The sequence below is a fragment of the Henckelia pumila genome, chromosome 1 (assembly GCF_033568475.1).
Source record: "Henckelia pumila isolate YLH828 chromosome 1, ASM3356847v2, whole genome shotgun sequence".
NCBI classification, from domain to species: domain Eukaryota; kingdom Viridiplantae; phylum Streptophyta; class Magnoliopsida; order Lamiales; family Gesneriaceae; genus Henckelia; species Henckelia pumila.
Window position 1 is genome coordinate 16,056,921 of NC_133120.1, and position 23,532 is coordinate 16,080,452.

The window sequence follows — 23,532 nt, forward strand, 5'->3', positions numbered from 1 at the left end:
ATCGAACTTTGTTGGACATGGTTCGATCCATGATGAGCTTCACTGAGCTCCCACCTTTGTTTTGGGGCTATGCTCTTGAAACGGCGGTATTGTTGTTGAACAACGTCCACACTAAAGCAGTGAACAAAACACCATACGAGTTATGGAATGGCAAAGCTCCTAAGTATTCGTACTTGAGGATTTGGGGATGTCCTGCTTACGTGAAGCAGACAGTGGGAGATAAGTTGGATAGTCGATCCACCTTATGTTATTTTGTAGGGTATCCGAAGAATTCAATCGGATATTATTTCTATCATCCTACTGAAACAAAAGTGTTTGTTTCAAGGAATACCACCTTCTTGGAGAAGGAGTTCTTATTGGATAAGAAAGGCAAGATGATGGAACTCGAAGAAATTCGAGAAGAACCCGAGATACAAAATAATGATCCTACACCTCAGGAACCATTGGTTGACACGCCTATTACTAGAAGATCCGAGAGGACTTCTAGGTCTCCTATTAGATATGATTTTCTTCTTGAAGGGGATCAAAGTGAACCCGACATTGGATGTGATCCAAGAAACTTCAAGGATGCAAATTCGAATTTATGGCTTGAAGCTATGCAGTCGGAAATAGATTCGATGCATACAAACCAAGTTTGGACTTTAGTAGATCCTTCCGATGGAATTGTTCCAATAGGGTGTAAATGGATCTATAAGAGAAAACTTGGGCCTGATGGAAAGGTACTAACCTACAAGGCACGATTGGTGGCAAAAGGTTATACTCAAAGACAAGGAGTTGACTATGATGAAACTTTTTCACCAGTCGCAATGTTCAAGTCCATAAGAATTCTTATTGCCATAGCAGCATGGTATGACTATGAGATATGGCAAATGGTTGTGAAGACTGCATTTCTTAATGGAAACATTAAGGAAGAAATCTATATGATGCAGCCCGAGGGATTCACATCCATGGGAAGCGAGCATAAGGTATGCAAGCTTCAGAGATCGATCTATGGTCTCAAACAAGCATCAAGAAGTTGGAACCAGAAATTTGATTAAACAATAAAGGATTTTGGATGCTGTGACATTCTTAGTACTTTATGTTGATGACATCTTATTCATTGGGAATGATGTAGGGATGTTGCAGTCAACAAAGATATGGTTATCAGGTAGATTCTCGATGAAGGATTTGGGTGAGGCGTCCTATATTCTAGGGATACAGATCTATAGAGATAGATCTAAGAGAATGATAGGACTTACTCAAGCTACCTACATCGACACTATATTGAAAAGGTTTTCAATGGATGAGTCCAAGAGAGGACATCTACCTATGTGTCATGGAGTCTCTCTATCCAAGTCTATGTGTCCCAAGACTGACGAAGAGATAGAGAAAATGACACACATACCATATGCGTCAGCCATAGGGAGTATCATGTATGGGATGATATCTACCAGACCGGATGTGGCATTTGCTCTAAGTGTCACGAGCAGATATCAAGCCAATCCCGGTCAAATGCATTGGAAAGCCGTGAAGGATATTCTTAAGTACTTGAGAAGAACTAAGAATGTATTCATGGTTTATGGAGGAAGAGAACTGAAATTGGAAGGCTATACCAACTCTAGCTTCCAAAGTGACGTGGATGACTCGAAATCAACCTCTGGATTTGTGTTCATGCTCAATGGGGGTGCTGTCTCTTGGAAGAGTTCCAAGCAGGACACCACAACGGATTCCACCACTGAGGCAGAATACATTGCGGCATCAGCTGCTGCTAAAGAGGCCGTTTGGATGAGGAATTTCGTCCAAGAGTTGGGAATTATTCCTGAAGCTGTTGGTCCAGTCCCAATGTACTGTGACAACACGGGTGCCGTTGCTCAGGCAAAGGAACCAAGGTCTCATCAAAGATCCAAACACGTACTGAGGAAATACCACATCATCCGGGAGATCGTGGAAAGAGGAGACATCACTGTCGAGAGAGTGGCCTCTGCAGACAATATCGCTGATCCACTTACTAAGCCCTTGCCAGGACCATTATTTGACAAACATCGCGAAGCAATGGGACTACGTAGTATGATTAGTTGGCTTTAGGGCAAGTGGGAGATTGAAAGAGTGGGTGCCCGGTGAGCCAACTTGTGGCTAAGGGCTTTTATGACTCTATGTATAAACAATCTTTTGTTTAATATAATTTACACTTTTATAATGGCATTTACTTTATCTTTTATCATATTATTATGTTGTGACATACTATAAGATGTTTAGATGAAGACCTTGAATATACTATAGTGTATGTAAGATGTGGTAGCACATGGGAATGGCTATCATGAAACACATTTTAAAGTCACTGTATATTCTAAACAGTTCCTAGTCAATTGAGCCGTCCGTTAATAAGGATAAGGATCGCTCGAGATTGAGACTAGCGTTTGCGATGCCGAGTACCACGTTTCATTGGTATGGAACATAGAGATGTTCAAAGCATGCAAATGGATATTCATATGATGAATGATTGAACTACCCTATCCGGACTTTTCAAGTGGTTATCACTTATCGAGTGGATAAAGTCCGCGGTTTTGGTTGTACACCATTAGTCCTTACTACTTGAAACATCATTGAGACTCTATATGCTAGTACTTTACTTTGACTCGTTTACCGACTATATTGGGGTCATCAAGTGTCGGGATTGGGTACATTTACGACACATATAGGAGTCGATGCTTTGTTGTGAAGGATTCACCACATACTTGCGAGTGTGGATATCCTATGCAATCTGAGGAGATATTAGTGTGACGAATCTCTGGCTAGAGTACATGATGTGTTTTAGGTTACTTGGTTTCCTAGTAGCACATGCGATGTCACTATTTGATCTTCAAGATGTATTGCATAGTTATCGAATCTCGAACGACTCTCGATTTACCAATGGTTGTTGATTCGATCGGGATATATGGATGAAGGGACCGTACTGTACGCTAACCAAAATCTATTGGTTCTTGCAGGCACTATCAGTGATACATAGGGAATCATGGGGCGATGTTGCTAGGCGCTCTTTCCATGATTCGATGGGCAAGTTGGAAATTGTTGTTCTGTAGTGACCCTTACCCGGATCACCTACTAAACAGAACTTAGGCATGCAATTTAACTTAATAAAACAGATATCAGAATAAAACTGCGGAAACCATTAACATTATACAATCCCAAGTAAAGGAAGCTGTAATTTATCCAATATTATACAACCAAATAGAATAGCTGTATAAACCCAAACAACAGTAATAAAACCTAGACGAAGCTCCAGCTGGCCAACCACAGACTAGCCCCTCCTGGATCCACCCTCCTCGTCCAATCGCAAACCTGCCCCATGGAATAGGGTGTCCAGAAAATACAGAGTACGAGACGTGAGCATAAAACGCTCAGTGCGAGAGTATGAGTATACATGCATGCAAGGTGAACTCCCTATAGACTCGAGGTCAAGGATCAGATAACAGAGACAGACCGGGCCCTGGTATGTAGCACTCTGTGCCGTCGCTTCAGGAGGTGGCTCCCATACCGAGAAAACTGTGGATACGCCGGACCCAAATCGATGGAAGTCCATCCACTAACAGGATAGGGTACAACCCTACTAACAGACATCTCGAAGGAGATACAGCAAGATGCAAATGAATGCAGCATAATATCATAGCATATAAATCATGCAGTCATATAATACATGCATACTCAGTCAGGATATCTCGAACAGTACTTTCGTACCTCAAAACAGTGAAAGCTCTACCAACTCTAGGTCCACGCCTATAGTCTGCTCTACACTGCCAAATGATACTACTATCATTAAAGTGCTCTAAAAGCCTTAACTAAGCTATTGCATACTCCTAAATATTTATAGGAAGCAAAAGCTATACCTTCGTCCGTCGTTAGCCCTTTGATGTCGATGCCTCCAGAACTTGGGCACAACTCCGCTACGACTACCGAACGCCTCTCCGACCTCCGGACCAAGCCTAAGAAGACTAGAACAGCTCCAAAAGGACTAGAAAGGAAAGGAGAACTCGGAATTGGCAAATGAAAGTGAAGTCTCGGCCGTCTATTTATAGACAACGATCGGAACTTCCGATCCTTGATCGGAACGTCCGAACCTTGATCGGAACGTCCGATCCTGCCATCGGAGCTTTCGAAGATCCTGATCTTCCACGTGTCAAAATATCACTTGTTGACTCCGGATAGGGGTGATCGGAGCCTCCGGTCCTGATCGGAGCTTCCGATCCAACCACACGTCATGCCTGACGTAATAACATCGGTGCCTCCGATCGCTCATCGGAGCTTCCGATCCTGTTCGGAGCTTTCGATCGTGCCTTCGGAGCTTCCGATCCGTCCGATGCCTAATTCAATTAATTAGCATTAATCCTTTAATTACTAAATTAGGGCACGGGCTACTACATTCTCCCCCACTTAAGATATTTCGTCCTCGAAATCAGATCTTAAGTACCGAATGCAAATACAGAAATCAGAAACATTCTTTATTCAAATCAAATGTTTACAGAGTTTGCAACTGAATACAACTTAAAGAATGAAATCAAAACAACTCAGGATGGTCTTTACGCATCCTGTCCTCAAGCTCCCAAGTAGCTTCCTCAGTGCCTCGGCGCTGCCACTGAACTAAGACCAAAGGGATGACTTTGTTCCGTAAAACCTTATCCTTATAATCAAGGATACGAAGAGGTTTCTCAACATAAGTCAAATTCTTGTCTACCTGAACCTCAGACCGCTGCAGAATATGAGATTCATCCGCCACATACCGTCGCAACAGAGATACGTGGAACACGTCGTGAATGCTGGATAGATGCGGTGGCAATGCTAGTCAATAAGCCAAATCGCCAATACTCTCCAAGATCTCAAACGGACCGATAAATCTTGGAGAAAACTTGCCCTTAAGGCCAAATCTGAGAATCTTGCGGAAAGGTGACACTCTCAGAAACACTTTCTCCCCGACCTCGAACTGCAAAGGCCTACGCTTAATATTAGCATAACTGGCCTGCCGATCCTGCGCAGTCTTAATCCGTTTCTTGATCTGATCAACAATGTCTATCGCCTGCTGGATAAACTCCGGTACTTCAGCCTGTCTCTCCCCCACTTCTTCCCAGAAGAGTGGAGTACGACAACGTCGCCCATACAACGCTTCAAAAGGTGCCATCCCAATACTAGTGTGATAGCTGTTGTTGTAAGCGAACTCGATCAACGGCAAATGATCCTGCCAGGCTGAACCAAAATCCATGACGCACGCTCTAAGCATATCCTCTAACGTACGGATAGTGCGCTCTGACTGACCATCAGTCTCCGGATGATAGGCTATACTCAAACTGAGAGTAGTACCCATCGCACGCTGAACACTCCCCCAGAACCTAGAAGTAAACCTGGGGTCCCGATCGCTGACAATGCTCACAGGCACTCCATGATGTCGAACGATCTCCTGAATGTACAACCGAGCCATGCGATCCACAGAGTACTCTCGGCTATAGGCAATGAAATGCGCTGACTTGGTGAGTCGGTCCACCACAACCCAGATAGCATCACAGTTCCTCGGGGATACCGGCAAATGGGTCACAAAGTCCATAGTGATAAACTCCCATTTCCATTCAGGAATAGGCAGACTGTGAAGCAATCCTCCAGGTCGTCGGTGCTCTGCCTTGACCTGTTGACACACCAAACATCTCGAAACAAACTAATAAACACTGCGTTTCATTCCCTTCCACCAGAAACGAGTACGTAGATCCTTGTACATCTTGTTGCTCCCAGGATGAATACTCAACTTAGTGCGATGTGCCTGAGATAAAATCTCCTCTCGCAACTCTTCATCCTGTGGAATCACAAGCCTACCAGACAAACACAGAAAGCCATCTGACTGATAATGAAATCCAGACGAGCTACCCTCGTTAGCTAGACGAGCTAAACGCTGGGTCTTTGAATCAGACATCTGAGCATCTCGGATCCGCAAGTACAAAGCTGGCTCAGATAATATCGCAAACATCTGGATACTCTGCATACCTTTCTTATGCTTGAAGGTATAACCTGAAGTACAACAGTCACTGATCGCACTAGACATCGAACAAGTCTGAAGTGCGGATAGTCGCACCTTGCGACTCAAGGCATCAGCGGTGAGATTAGCAGCTTCCGGATGGTACTTAATCTCGCAATCATAGTCCTTAAGCAAGTCCATCCAACGTCTCTGTCTCATGTTCAATTCTGCCTGAGTGAACAAATACTTGAGACTCTTATGGTCGGTGAAGATCTCAAATTTCTTGCCATACAGATAATGACGCCAGATCTTCAAAGCGAACACAATGGCTGCTAACTCCAAATCATGGACTGGGTAGTTGTCCTCGTGAAGCTTCAGCTGTCTAGAAGCATATGCGATTACATGCCCATTCTGAGTCAAGACACAACCTAACCCCTGAAGAGAAGCATCCGTGTAAACTACATACCCTCCAGATCTTGACGGTAATGCTAACACCGGCGCAGAAGTCAACCGCCGTCGAAGCTCACGGAAATTCTCCTCACACTCGGAGGACCACTCAAAATCTACACCCTTGCGGGTAAGCTGCGTCAACGGTCGAGCTAACTGAGAGAAGTTCAGAATGAAGCGACGATAATACCCTGCTAGACCCAGAAAACTACGGATCTCAGCAACTGTCGTCGGACGCGACCAATTAAGTACCGCTTCAATCTTGCTTGGATCAACAGAAATCCCCTCCCTGGATATGATATGGCCAAGAAAGACCACTCTATCCATCCAGAACTCACACTTGCTCAGCTTGGCGTACAATTGCTTATCTCGAAGAGTCTGCAGTACCAACCGCAAGTGAGAAACATGCTCTTCCGTATTACGCGAATAAACCAGGATGTCATCAATGAAGACCACGACAAACTTGTCCAAATACTCCCTGAAGACACGGTTCATCAGATCCATGAATATAGCCGGTGCATTAGTCAAACCAAATGGCATCACTAGGAACTCGTAATGCCCATAGCGAGTACGGAATGCAGTCTTGGCTACGTCCTGATCACGGACTCTCAACTGATGATACCCAGATCTCAAGTCAATCTTGGAGTAAATTGATGTGCCCTGCAGCTGGTCAAACAAGTCATCAACACGAGGCAACGGATACTTGTTCTTCACAGTCACTCGATTCAGCTGCCGATAGTCAATGCACAGCCGCATCGACCCATCCTTCTTCTTCACGAAGAGAACAGGAGCTCCCCAAGGAGATACACTAGGACGAATGTACCCCTTGTCTAAAAGATCCTGTAGCTGATTCTTCAACTCACGCATCTCTGACGGTGCCAGACGATACGGTGCTCTAGAAATAGGCGAAGTACCCGGCATCAATTCTATGCCAAACTCGACTTCCCTAGCAGGAGGAAAACCCGGAATCTCATCAGGAAACACATCTGGAAATTCTTCCACAACAGGAATGCTCTCTATCCCAATACTCTCAGCGGACAAATCTACTGCATAGATAAGGTAGCCTTCCCCGCCAGACTCCAGAGCTCGACAGGCTCTCAATGCGGATACCAAAGGCATTGGGGGTCGCGCTCCCTCACCATAGAAAAACCAACTCTCACTCCCTTCCGGATGAAAGCGTACTAATCTCTGATAGCAGTCCACTGAAGCTTGATAGGTAGTCAGCACATCTATTCCCAGAATGCAATCAAAGTCGTCCATCGCCAGGACCATGAGATTCGCCAACAGAACGTTCCCTTCGAACTCTAAAGGGCAACCCATCACTAGACGCTTAGCCAAAGCAGATTGGCCCGTCGGAGTAGAAACAGACATCACTACGTCTAGTGCAATGCATGGTAACTTATGCCTCTTAACAAAATGTGCAGAAATAAAGGAATGAGATGCACCAGTGTAAATAAGTACAAGAGCAGGTATACCATAAAACATAAATGTACCTGCGATGACTTTCTCATTCTCCTCCACTGCCTGATCATGTCTCAGGGCAAACACCTGGCCAGAAGCTCGTGGCCTCAAATGAGAACTCCCAGCAGACTGTCCCTGCGACCTCTGCTGTACGGTAGCCTGAGAACCCGATCCTGAACCAGAACCAGAACCACCTCCCCCAGACAGTGGACAATCCCTCCGGATATGACCAGTCTCTCCACAACGGAAACAAGCTCCAGAAGCTCTGCGGCACTTGTCGGATGGATGGTTCTTCCCACAGTGATCACACTTGTCCTTCTTACCGAAACGGACAATACCTCCAGAACCAGAGGAAGAAGAAGATCCAGACTTCTTGAAAGTTTGGGCACGGGGACCCAAAGAACTAGCAGGTCTCGACTGAGAGAAAGACCTGTTCCGCCGAATGCTGTCCCCTGCCTGATGACAACGGCTCACCAAACCCTCGTAGGACATGTCGTCACCAACCGCCACACGGTCATGGATCTCAGGGTTAAGGCCCTGAAGAAACAGATTATACTTCATCTCTGAGCTATCAGCAATCTCGGGGCAATAGGATAGCAGATCAAAGAACCTCTGCTGATACTCATCGATAGACATGGCTCCCTGTCGCAGACTCAGTAGCTCGCCTGCCTTCGACTGACGGAGTGCCGAAGGAAAATACCGCTTTTGGAAAGCTGTGCGAAACTCGGCCCAGGTGGCCACTCCTCTCGCCGCAACAAAAGGTGTAGAAGTAAACCTCCACCACCTGCGCGCACGCCCATCCAGAAGATAGCCAAGGGTCTCCACCTTCTGCTCATCGGTGCATTGAAAAGTCTGAAAAGTCGTCTCCATGCGTTCTAACCAGTTCTCCGCATCCTCCGGAGACTCACCTCCAACTAAGGGCTTAGGACCCATAGCTAAGAATCGACGCACAGTGAAACGCTCGTCGTCATGGTGACGATGACGCCGTTCTCGACGAGTCTCCCGGTCGGCATCACCCCAACGCCCACCAACACTGCCATGATAACTCTGGTCGTCACGATTTGACATCTACAAAAATACCTCAAGATGAGACTAAATCCCAAGAAATCTTTTGCATGCTCTGATACCATAAATGTAGTGACCCTTACCCGGATCACCTACTAAACAGAACTTAGGCATGCAATTTAACTTAATAAAACAGATATCAGAATAAAACTGTGGAAACCATTAACATTATACAATCCCAAGTAAAGGAATCTGTAATTTATCCAATATTATACAACCAAATCGAATAGCTGTATAAACCCAAACAACAGTAATAAAACCTAGACGAAGCTCCAGCTGGCCAACCACAGACTAGCCCCTCCTGGATCCACCCTCCTCGTCCAATCGCAAACCTGCCCCATGGAATAGGGTGTCCAGAAAATACAGAGTACGAGACGTGAGCATAAAACGCTCAGTGCGAGAGTATGAGTATACATGCATGCAAGGTGAACTCCCTATAGACTCGAGGTCAAGGATCAGATAACAGAGACAGACCGGGCCCTGGTATGTAGCACGCTGTGCCGTCGCTTCAGGAGGTGGCTCCCATACCGAGATAACTGTGGATACGCCGGACCCAAATCGATGGAAGTCCATCCACTAACAGAATAGGGTACAACCCTACTAACAGACATCTCGAAGGAGATACAACAAGATGCAAATGAATGCAGCATAATATCATGGCATATAAATCATGCAGTCATATAATACATGCATACTCAGTCAGGATATCTCGAACAGTACTTTCGTACCTCAAAACAGTGAAAGCTCTACCAACTCTAGGTCCACGCCTATAGTCTGCTCTACACTGCCAAATGATACTACTATCATTAAAGTGCTCTAAAAGCCTTAACTAAGCTATTGCATACTCCTAAATATTTATAGGAAGCAAAAGCTATACCTTCGTCCGTCGTTAGCCCTTTGATGTCGATGCCTCCAGAACTTGGGCACAACTCCGCTATGACTACCGAACGCCTCTCCGACCTCCGGACCAAGCCTAAGAAGACTAGAACAGCTCCAAAAGGACTAGAAAGGAAAGGAGAACTCGGAATTGGCAAATGAAAGTGAAGTCTCGGCCGTCTATTTATAGACAACGATCGGAACTTCCGATCCTTGATCGGAACGTCCGAACCTCGATCGGAACGTCCGATCCTTGTAGGAAAACTGGCGAGTTCCCAGACCAATTACGATTGATACCCGGTGCAGCGGAAGTTTAAAAATTTTTCATGGAACGTTTCCATGGTATGGGTATCAACCGTTCATCGATTGAATTACGTGTGTGTGTAAAATTTAAATAACAATTAAATAAATTTTACCTCAAATCTCGCAACGAGATTAATGGACACCAACAGAACAATTCTGCTCTTGTTGTCTCTCCCTGGAACCGATGAACTCCTTCAATCAGGTCCACGAACAGAGGTTTAATCCCTCTGATAGATTGCACTAGAAAATCTATCAGAAGTTTTCTGCGAAGAGAATACACGAATTTGATTCGTTATTCCTTACTGCGATTCAAAATCACAGACCGGAATTTTCTCTGACAGAGTGGGAGGGTGATCGGCCGAATTGAGAGAGAAATAGGGGCTAGGGTTTTCGAAATTTTTGTCTCAAAATTTATGACCTGTTGTGTGTAATTTCTGTACTGAAATAACTTATTTATAATGCAGGCCACTAACACCTTAGGGCCCATTAGTCATAAGCTGGGGCCCGACAAGCAAAGCCCACTCGTTCAGAAATTAATATAAAATTCATCGTGACTCCGATTGATGAAACGATTTCACCAATGTGCACAGAAACCATTTCTGCACGTTTTAAAGTCAAAATAAATTTTCCTGAATCCGAAATCAGTGGTTTCCAAAAATGTCCATCCCTATGTCATTTTAGGAAATCCTACTCCCTTACTCTTATTTAAGAAGTCCAACTCCTTAGTTCATTAAATTTAACTCTTTAAATTTAACTATCTCAACGGGGATTAAAACTCCATTACACTGTGTGACCCTCAATGGTTCAGGGATACAGCTAGCCGTGGGCTCACAACTCCTTGTGACTCGGAACAACACTTTCCGACTTGCCCAACGAATCATGGTAAAGCGCCTAGCAACATCGCCCCATGATTCCCTAGGTATCACTGATAGTGCCTACAAGAACCAGTAGATTTTGGTTAGCGTACAGTACGGTCCCTTCATCCATATATCCCGATCGAATCAACAACCATTGGTATATCGAGAGTCGCTCAAGATTCGATAACTATGCAATGCATCTTGAAGATCAAATTAGTGACATCGCATGTGCTACTAAGAAACCATTTCTTAAATCACATCAAGTACTCTGGCCAGAGATTTGTCACACTAATATCTCCTCAGATCGCATAGGATATCCACACTCGCAAGTATGTGGTGAATCCTTGACAACAATGCATTGACTCCTATATGTGTCGTAACTGTACCCAATCTCGACACCTGATGACCCCCTCAGAGTCGGTAAACGAGTCAAAGCACAGTACTAGCATATAGAGTCTCCATGATGTTTCAAGTCGTAAGGACTAATGGTGTACAACCAAAACCGCGGACTTTATCCACTCGATAAGTGATAACCACTTGGAAAGTCCGGATAGGGTAGTTCGACTATTCATCCTATGAATATCCATTTGCATGCTTTGAACATCTCCATGTTCCCTACCAATGAAACGTGGTACTCCGCATCGCAAATGCTAGTCTCAAACTCGAGCGATCCTTATCCTTATTATCGGACGGCTCAATCGACTAGGAACGGTTTTAGAACATACAGTGACTATAAGATGTATTTTATGATAGACATCTCCATGTTCTACCACATCTTACATACACTATAGTATATTCAAGGTCTTTATCAAAACAACAATAGTATATCACAATATAACAATATGAAGTAATATAAAGTCATTGCCATAAAAGTGTAAATAATATTAAACAAAAGATTGTTTATACAAAGAGTCAACAAAGCCCATAGCCACACAGTTGGCTCACTGGGCACCCACTCTTACAATCTCCCACTTGCCCTATAGCCAACTAGTCATACTACGTAGACCCATTGCTTCGCGATGTTTGTCAAACAATGGTCCTGGCAAAGGCTTAGTAAGTGGATCAGCGATATTGTCTGCAGAGGCCACTCGTTCGACACTGATGTCTCCTCTTTCCACAATCTCCCGGATTATGTGGTATTTCCTCAGTACGTGTTTGGATCTTTGATGAGACCTTGGTTCCTTTGCTTGAGCAACGGCACCCGTGTTGTCGCAGTACACCGGGACTGGACCAACAAATTCAGGAATAACGCCCAACTCTTGGACGAACTTCCTCATCCAAACGGCCTCTTTAGCAGCAGCTGATGCTGCAATGTATTCAGCCTCAGTGGTGGAATCCGCTGTGGTGTCATGCTTGGAACTCTTCCAAGAGACAGCACCGCCATTGAGCATGAACACAAATCCAGAGGTTGACTTCGAGTCATCCACATCACTTTGGAAGCTAGAGTCGGTATAGCCTTCCAATTTGAGTTCTCGTCCTCCATAAACCATGAACATATTCTTAGTCCTTCGCAAGTACTTAAGAATGTCCTTCACGGCTTTCCAATGCATTTGACCAGGATTAGACTGATATCTGCTCGTGACACTCAGAGCAAATGCTACATCCGGTCTGGTAGATATCATCCCATACATGATACTACCTATAGCTGACGCATATGGTACATGTGTCATATTCTCTATCTCTTCATCAGTCTTGGGACACATAGACTTGGATAGAGAAACTCCATGACACATGGGTAGATGTCCTCTTTTGGACCCATCCATTGAAAACCGTTTCAATATGGTATCGATGTAGGTTGATTGAGTGAGTCCTATCATTCTCTTAGACCTATCTCTATAGATCTGTATCCCAAGAATGTAGGATGCCTCTCCCAAATCCTTCATCGAAAATCTACCTGATAACCATATCTTTGTTGACTGCAACATCCCTACATCATTCCCAATGAGTAGGATGTCATCAACATAAAGTACTAAGAATGTCACCGCATCCTTAACTACTTTCTTGTACACGCAAGGTTCCTCCGGGTTCTTGATGAAACCAAAATCTTTTATTGTTTCATCAAATTTCTGGTTCCAACTTCTTGATGCTTGTTTTAGACCATAAATTGATCTCTGAAGCTTGCATACCTTATGCTCGCTTCCCATGGATGTGTACCCCTCAGGCTGCTTCATATAGATTTCCTCCTTAATGTCTCCATTAAGAAAAGCAGTCTTCACATCCATTTGCCATATCTCATAGTCATACCATGCAGCTATGGCAATTAGGATTCTTATGGACTTGAACATTGCAACTGGTGAAAAGGTTTCGTCATAGTCAACTCCTTGCCTTTGAGTATAACCTTTAGCCACCAATCGCGCCTTGTAGGTCAATACCTTACCATCAGGCCCAAGCTTTCTTTTGTAGATCCATTTACACCCTATCGGAACAATTCCATCGGGAGGATCTACTAAAGACCAAACTTGGTTTGTATGCATCGAATCCAATTCTGACTGCATAGCTTCAAGCCATAAATTCGAATCCGCATCAGAAATTGCTTCCTTGAAGTTTCTTGGATCACATCCAATGTCGGGTTCATCTTGATCCCCTTCAAGAAGAAGACCATATCGAACTGGAGGTCTAGAAGTCCTTTCGGATCTTCTAGGTGCAGGCGTGTCCAGCAATGGTTCCTGAGGTGTAGGATCGTTATTTTGTATTTCGGGTTCTTCTCGAACTTCTTCGAGTTCCATCATCTCGCCTTTCTTATCCAATAAGAATTCCTTCTCCAAGAAGGTGGCATTCCTAGAAACAAACACCTTTGTTTCAGCAGGATAATAGAAATAATATCCGATTGAATTCTTCGGATACCCTACAAAATAACATAAGCTGGATCGACTATCCAACTTATCTCCCACTGTCCGCTTCACGTAAGCAGGACATCCCCAAATCCTCAAGTACGAATACTTAGGAGTTTTGCCATTCCATAACTCGTATGGTGTTTTGTCCACTGCTTTAGTGTGGACGTTGTTCAACAACAATACCGCCGTTTCAAGCGCATAGCCCCAAAACGAAGGTAGAAGCTCAGTGAAGCTCATCATAGATCGAACCATGTCCAACAAAGTTCGATTACGACGCTCCGATACACCATTAAGCTGTGGTGTCATAGGAGGAGTCCACTGAGAGAGAATCCCATTCTCTTTTAGATAGTCCAAAAACTCGGTACTCAAGTATTCTCCACCTCGATCCGATCGAAGTGCTTTAATACTTTTACCTAGCTTGTTTTCTACTTCAGCCTTGAATTCTTTGAACTTTTCAAATGCTTCAGACTTATATTTCATTAAATATAAATACCCATACCTTGAATAATCATCAGTAAAGGTAATGAAGTAGGTGTGGCCATGTTGAGTCCCTACTCTAAATGGACCACAAACATCTGTGTGGATCAAATCCAACAGATTCTGACTACGCTCAGGTTTCCCCTTAAAAGGAGATTTAGTCATTTTTCCTTTTAGACAAGATTCACAAGTAGGTAGAGAGTTAATATCAGACATATCAAACATGCCCTCTCCCACTAGCTTGTTCATCCTTCTTGAGAAAATATGACCTAGCCTAGCGTGCCAAAGGTTTGCCGGGTTTTGACCATCGTTTTTCCTTTTGTTTGTTGTAGCCGGTTTATCAACATAATTCATTGGAACGTCTTTTAGTTTTAAGTTGTATAGATCGTTTTCAAATTGTCCATTTCCAATTAAACATTCATTCTTGTAAATATTGCAAATCTCATTCACAAAATTGCAAGAATAACCATCTCTATCTAGCATAGAAACAGAAATAATGTTTTAATTAAATCTGGAACAAATAAAACATCTATCAAAAGTAACTTAAAACCGTTCTGCAAAAAATAAATATTTCCCATAGCTATGGATTTAACTCTGGAACCATTCCCGAGCCTTGACTGGGTCTCACCCATCCTTATCCTATTACTTCTTGTTATCATTTGCAACTCATTGCAAATATGAGATCTACATCTGGTATCCAATACCCAAGAAGTAGTATTAAGAAAAATATTTATTTCAATGTAAAACATACCCTTTGCAGTTCGCAACTGCTTGGGGTATTCCTTGCAGTTACGTTTCCAATTACCGGGTTTCTTGCAGTGATGGCAAACTTGTTTAGACTTGTCCAATTTTGCATGTAACATATGGCCTTGAGATCATGGTCCAACCATTTCTCTAATTCGGCCAACCTTTCGGCAGTTACATCAGCCGGGGCTGTTTTCGGAGAAGCCTTTTCTAACACTTAGAAAATCTTTTTCCGAACTTAGGACAATCTTAACTTATGGAATCATTCTGTATTGTTTGCGTCAATAAGTTTGTTTTGTTGGAGAACAGAAACATGTGGATTACTGAGATAAAACAGACAATTATCGATGATTGTTTAAATAATTTACTAAGACATAAAATTGGCGAATTTTATTTTATGAATCTCACTCCCACTATTTTAACGATTTCACCACCCTCTAGTGAAAACGGGAAACTTTTTCCTTAGTGAGAACATGGAGTCCAATTGACAAACTTATGGTCCCGAATAATATCAGCCAACCATAATTCTCAAAAGGTAGAGCCCAATTGCTTCCAAAGCAACTCCCATGTGTTTACCTCATGTCCAATAAGGGCCCAATAATATGACGCCGTTTAAAGTGACATGTCAAGATGACCCATCAATATTAAGTTGTGATGGACGGTCGCCATGTGGATCCCCCAATAATATGAGCCGATCCCATGGGAGTTCCACCCAACTTACAACATTTGTCGATCCAATGTACAGCTTTCCGACGGACGGGCCCCCCCAATAATATGAGCCGGACCGTATCCGCGGGTAGCATCACATACATTGACCGTTGATGGAAGGTGGGAACATTTAAACAAATTTAAATTTCCTTTATTTATCTTGATATAAATTTTAAATCATATTTAAAATGAGGGATTTTTAATTATAAAAATATTTGTCTCATCATATTCATTTATTGCATGCATTGCCGGATTCACGCAATTTATGTCTAAACATGCATACAATCATAATATCACATATTATATAGGATGATCGATTCCATTTCTAATTGACCCGTGGTTGCCAATCACGGGTCTTAGTCCAATCCTAGGTAATATGCAGTATGCAAATGCAATCCTATTACATATGCTTCCAATTTACATTTCTTCAGTCTTCATTGTCTGCTGGGCCCACCATCTTCAAATCTTGATCTCCCACTAAATCTAATGTATTTACAATAAATAACAATGACAAGTAGGGGATACATTTTTAGGGGGTGGGAACGGGCTATAAACCAAGCCCACTTTTATTACATATGACATTCATATCGGGCCATAAACCAGGCCCATTAATAAAACCAACAACAATAAAGACAAAATGTAAATTCCTAACATACACCTACAAAATTGGTCATGGCAATCGATCATCCTTATCCAATAACATTTAATTCAAAATTAATTTATTGGATAACATGTTGTGGCAATTCAAATTTAAACAAGATAAAATCATATTTTATATATAAAATCACATTTCACATATAAAATCATATTTTATCTCCATATCAAATAAAATCATGTTTTATCTATAAAATCCAATTTTACAAATAAAATCATATTTTACTTAATATATCATAAGATCATATCTTATCATCAATTGTACCAAAATAATTGATTTCAAAATTCAATTTACGGATAAAATATTAAAATTTTCTAAAAATTCAAATTTATCCAAAATCAATTTTAAAATTTACGGACTCGAACAATTCGATCCGAAATCTCGTGAACCAATCAAAAACAATTTTTGACCGGACCAAAAATAAAATTTTAACATATTAAAATTAATTTTTAATAAAATATTAATTTTTCCCGCGGGCCACCCGGGACACTCCCGGGTTGGCCCGCACCCGGGGCGCGGGCCGGGGCAGCCCGGCTGCCCCTTTAGGGCAGCAACGCTTGCTGCCCTGGCGGCGCCTGGCGCCGCCGCTGGGCGGCGCCGAGCGCTGCCCTGCGCAGCGCCCAGCGCTGCCCTGGGCAGCGCCGTGCGCCGCCCTGGGCGGCGCCGTGCGCCCCCTTTGGGCGGCGCCGTACGCCGCCCCTGGGGGCAGCGACCATCGCTGCCCGGGTTTCGCCCCCGGAAAAAAAAAAAAATTTTTATTAAAAATATTTATTTTGTTTCAAAAAACCGAGACTCAAAAATTTTGTACAATTGATTAATTCAATCGATTGATTGAGCAACCTGGCTCTGATACCACTGTAGGAAAACTGGCGAGTTCCCAGACCAATTACGATTGATACCCGGTGCAGCGGAAGTTTAAAAATTTTTCATGGAACGTTTCCATGGTATGGGTATCAACCGTTCATCGATTGAATTACGTGTGTGTGTAAAATTTAAATAACAATTAAATAAATTTTACCTCAAATCTCGCAACGAGATTAATGGACACCAACAGAACAATTCTGCTCTTGTTGTCTCTCCCTGGAACCGATGAACTCCTTCAATCAGGTCCACGAACAGATGTTTAATCCCTCTGATAGATTGCACTAGAAAATCTATCAGAAGTTTTCTGCGAAGAGAATACACGAATTTGATTCGTTATTCCTTACTGCGATTCAAAATCACAGACCGGAATTTTCTCTGACAGAGTGGGAGGGTGATCGGCCGAATTGAGAGAGAAATAGGGGCTAGGGTTTTCGAAATTTTTGTCTCTCAAAATTTATGACCTGTTGTGTGTAATTTCTGTACTGAAATAACTTATTTATAATGCAGGCCACTAACACCTTAGGGCCCATTAGTCATAAGCTGGGGCCCGACAAGCAAAGCCCACTCGTTCAGAAATTAATATAAAATTCATCGTGACTCCGATTGATGAAACGATATCACCAATGTGCACAGAAACCATTTCTGCACGTTTTAAAGTCAAAATAAATTTTCCTGAATCCGAATTCAGTGGTTTCCAAAAATGTCCATCCCTATGTCATTTTAGGAAATCCTACTCCCTTACTCTTATTTAAGAAGTCCAACTCCTTAGTTCATTAAATTTAACTCTTTAAATTTAACTATCTCAACGGGGATTAAAACTCCATTACACTGTGTGACCCTCAATGGTTCAGGGATACAGCTAGCCGTGGGCTCACAACTCCTTGTGACTCGGAACAACACTTTCCGACTTGCCCAACGAATCATGGTAAAGCGCCTAGCAACATCGCCCCATGATTCCCTAGGTATCACTGATAGTGCCTACAAGAACCAGTAGATTTTGGTTAGCGTACAGTACGGTCCCTTCATCCATATATCCCGATCGAATCAACAACCATTGGTATATCGAGAGTCGCTCAAGATTCGATAACTATGCAATGCATCTTGAAGATCAAATTAGTGACATCGCATGTGCTACTAAGAAACCATTTCTTAAATCACATCAAGTACTCTGGCCAGAGATTTGTCACACTAATATCTCCTCAGATCGCATAGGATATCCACACTCGCAAGTATGTGGTGAATCCTTGACAACAATGCATTGACTCCTATATGTGTCGTAACTGTACCCAATCTCGACACCTGATGACCCCCTCAGAGTCGGTAAACGAGTCAAAGCACAGTACTAGCATATAGAGTCTCCATGATGTTTCAAGTCGTAAGGACTAATGGTGTACAACCAAAACCGCGGACTTTATCCACTCGATAAGTGATAACCACTTGGAAAGTCCGGATAGGGTAGTTCGACTATTCATCCTATGAATATCCATTTGCATGCTTTGAACATCTCCATGTTCCCTACCAATGAAACGTGGTACTCCGCATCGCAAATGCTAGTCTCAAACTCGAGCGATCCTTATCCTTATTATCGGACGGCTCAATCGACTAGGAACGGTTTTAGAACATACAGTGACTATAAGATGTATTTCATGATAGACATCTCCATGTTCTACCACATCTTACATACACTATAGTATATTCAAGGTCTTTATCAAAACAACAATAGTATATCACAATATAACAATATGAAGTAATATAAAGTCATTGCCATAAAAGTGTAAATAATATTAAACAAAAGATTGTTTATACAAAGAGTCAACAAAGCCCATAGCCACACAGTTGGCTCACTGGGCACCCACTCTTACAATCCTGCCATCGGAGCTTCCGAAGATCCTGATCTGCCACGTGTCAAAATATCACTTGTTGACTCCGGATAGGGGTGATCGGAGCCTCCGGTCCTGATCGGAGCTTCCGATCCAACCACACGTCATGCCTGACGTAATAACATCGGTGCCTCCGATCGCTCATCGGAGCTTCCGATCCTGTTCGGAGCTTCCGATCGTGCCTTCGGAGCTTCCGATCCGTTCGATGCCTAATTCAATTAATTAGCATTAATCCTTTAATTACTCAATTAGGGCACGGGCTACTACATGTTCCGAGTCACAAGGAGTTGTGAGCTCACGGCTAGCTGTATCCCTGAACCATTGAGGGTCACACAAGTAATGGATTTCTAATCCCCGTTGAGATAATTAAATTTAAAGAGTTAAATTTAGTGAATAAAGAAGTGGGACTTCTTATTTAAAAGTAGAGGGAGTAAGATTTCCTAAAATGACATAGTGATGGACATTTTTGGAAACCACTGAATTCGGATTCAGAAAATTTATCTTGACTTTAAAAGATGCAAAAATGGTTTCTGTGCACATTGGTGGAATTGGTTTATCAATCTGAGTCCCGATGAATTTTATATTAATTTCTGAACATGCGGGCTTTGCTTGTCAGGCTTGAACTTATGACTAATGGGCCCTAAGCTGTTAGCAGCCCACATTATAAATAAGTTATTGCAGTACAGAAATTATACAACAGAGGTCACAAAATTTTCGAAAACCCTAGTTGTTCTCTCTAGGTGTGGCCGCCCCCTCTCCTCTCTCTGTTCGAAAATTCCAGCCTGTGAATTTCGAATTTGCAGTCTGGTTTAACAGATCAAATCTGTTATTACTCTTCGTAGAAACTTCTGATAGACTTTCTAGTGCAGTCTATCAGAGGGATTAAATTTCTGTTCGTTGACCTGATTGAAGAATTGTTCGTTCATCAGTTCCTGGGATATACAACAAGAGCAGTTTAATCTGTTGGTGTCCATAATCTCGCTTCGAGATTTTAAGGTAAAATTTATATTGTTTAAATTTTATATTATCAATTTTAATCGTAGGAATTTGATACCCATATGGAATCGTTCCATACAAAATTTTAAAACTTCCGCTGCACCGGGTATCACTTTCTTTTTCGATCCGGAGAACGACCGTGTTCCAACAGTGGTATCAGAGCCAGGTTGCTCTCGGATCATACGATTAAAATTTTATCAAAATTGTACCATGCCTCAATTTTCAAATAATAAATAAATAAATAAAATTTTTTTTTTTTTGGGGTGGGGCTGCCGGCTGCCCGAAAGGGCTGCGCGCCGCTGGGCTAGGGCAACAGTTGCCCTAGCCCATCATCCAGCTGGGCCGCGTAAGGCGGCCCAGCAGCCTGGCGGCTGGGCTAGGGCAAATGTTGCCCTAGCCCAGCGCGCAACTGGGCCGTAGGTGGTGGCCCAGTAGCCCAGCAGCTGGGCTAGGGCTACTGTTGCCTTGGGGTGCACCTAGCGCGCAACTGGGCCGCAGGTGGTGGCCTAGTTAGAAGATTTGATTGTCAAGGGATACATCCAACCTAGCGTTTCGCCTAGGGGTGCACCAGTACTTTTTGTTAGGAATAAAGACGGTTTTATGCGACTTTGCATCGACTACCGTCAGTTGAATCAAGAGACGGTCAAGAATAAGTATCCTCTTCCGAGAATTGATGACCTTTTTGATCAACTGCAAGGTTCTTCAGTGTATTCGAAGATAGATCTGCGATCAGGGTATCATCAGCTGAGAGTTCGCGACGAGGATGTGCCGAAGACAGCTTTCAGAACCAGATATGGGCATTTCGAATTCATAGTCATTCTGTTTGGTTTGACCAATGCTCCAGAAGTTTTTATGGATCTGATGAATCGTATCTTTCAGCGGTATCTAGATGAGTTCGTCATCATCTTCATCGACGACATTCTGATCTATTCGAAGAACCATTCTGATCATGCTGAGTAATTGAGAATCGTATTGCAAAATTTGCGAGCCGAATAGTTGTATGGTAAGCTATCAAAGTGCGAGTTCTGGTTGGACCGAGTTGTTTTTCTAGGCCACATTGTATCAGGAGATGGAATATCTATGGACCCCAGTAAGATCGAGGCAGTTATGAATTGGCAGAGACCGACATCAGTGCCAGAAATCCGAAGCTTCATGGGTTTAGCCGGGTACTATCGCAGATTTATCGAGGGTTTCTCTTCCATTGCAAAGCCGATTACTCAGTTGATCCAGAAGAATGCACCGTTTGTTTGGTTCGAGTAGTGTGAGGCCAGTTTCATTGAGTTGAAGAAGAGATTGACGAGCGCTCCGATCTTGTTTATTCCATCAGGTACTGGAGGTTTCTATATGTACTGCGATGCTTCTCACCGTGGTCTCGGGTGTATTCTTATGCAGAGGAAGCACGTCATAGCTTATGCTTTGAGGCAGCTGAAGCCTCACGAGACTCGCTATCCGATCCATGATCTCGAGCTAGCTGCAATCGTGTTTGCTTTGAAGACTTGGCGCCATTACCTGTATGGCGAGTCGTTTGAGATATTTTCTGACCACAAGCGCCTGAAATACTTGTTTTCTCAGTCCGAGCTGAATATGAGGCAAAGGAGATGGATGGATTTTCTTAAGGACTTCGACTGCGAGATCAAGTATTATCCTGGAAATTCGAATGCAGCTGCAGACGCTCTTAGTCGAAAGCTTTGTTCTTTGTCTCTTTCTACGATTGGTGTCTCTCGATTGATTGAAGACTGTTATACTTCTGGTTTGGAGTTCGACACCAGTAGGAGATCCATCAGAGTTTTTGCGATTCAGGCCGAGCCAGAGTTGTTTCAGTCGATCAGAGAGGCTCAGATATCTGATCCGAGCATTCAGAGTTCGATAGAGAAGGTCAGATCAGGTCACCAGTCATGTTCGATCGGGCTCCTTGTTGTGCAGATTAGGGTTCGGTGGAAGGGGCTTCGGGTTCGGTGCGTGGAGCTGCATGGGGCCAGGGCTAGGGTCAGGTTCGGACCGCCCAGACGTGGGCTACGTCTGGGCGGCGGCGCTCCGGCCAAGGGTGGCCGGAGCAGGCCGGTAGCAGCCAAGGAGCGGTTGCTGCTCACGGCCGCAACAGAATCGGGAATAGGGGGGTTCGGGCTAGGGTTTCAGGGTGGTTCCGGGTCGGGTCTTGGGTTCGAGTCGGGTCTGGTAGTAAGTGGGTTAAGTTAGTTGGGTCCGGGTCCGGGTTAAGTTAGTTGGGCTCGGGTATTTTATTTTTAAGTTAATTAATGAATTTAAGATTTTAATTGGGCTAATTAGATTAACTTAATTAATGGGCTTCACTTAAGTTATTATTTGGGCTTAATTAAATTAATTTAAGTTAGCCCACTAATTTTTATGGGCTTTAGGGCTCATGAAAGTTATTGTGCCAGTCTTTGGGCTTTTGGGCCCATTGGGCCAGAATTGGTTGTTAATGGGCTTGAATTATTTAATTGGGCTTAGAATAATTTTATTGGGCTTAAGTATGTCAATGGGCCAGTCTCAGTGTTAATGGGCCAGATTTAAGTAATTGGGCTTGAGTGTTATGGCCAGCAGTCCAGTACAATCCATGAGAAATTTGCATGTGTCCTGAATATATATTTAATTACTTTATGCATGGGAGTTATTTTTAATATTTATATGTTAGTATGAAATTAAATTAAATATATATGAAGGACACACATTTTATTTAAGTACATGCATTCATGAAATAATTTTTATGCATGATTTAATGTTTAAGGTTGAGCAAAAGAAAATATTTTATGTTAGAAGTTGAAGTAGTGTGACAATTTAAGGGGGACTCGTCCCCATATGTGAACTATTGAAGGGCAGTTTACTGCCAATTTAAGAGGTGATTCGTCACCGCCACGTACGTTGGTTTCCACGCTGATCAGTATTTGATGTATGATTTAAGGTTACACTATGGATACAACCATACGATGTTAGAAAATAATTTGCTCAACAATGTTTATGTATTATGTATGATTATGATATTTAAGTTAATTTAAGTTATGTTATGTCATGATGTTATTTTAAGCATGCTCATTCATGTATATGTTATGTATTAGTATTAAAGTGATTTAAATTATTTTAAATCCTTGTTATGTTAGCATGTTGGGCTTCTAGGCTCACTACACTGGTATGGTGCAGGTGAGTACGTAGAGGACGTAGTACCCACCGGAGGCAAGGACGTATGAGCAGACTGGCAGTGGTCCCGTGACCGTGATAGATGTCTGAGTCACATTGCATGTTTTGAATACTTCAGCATGTTATACATTTTAATTATTTTCAGTGGTTGTGGTTTGGAATATTTTATTTAAATATTTTCAGTGCATGGAAACTTTAATCATTTTATTTATGCAGTATTTTAATTCAATATTTGACTCAG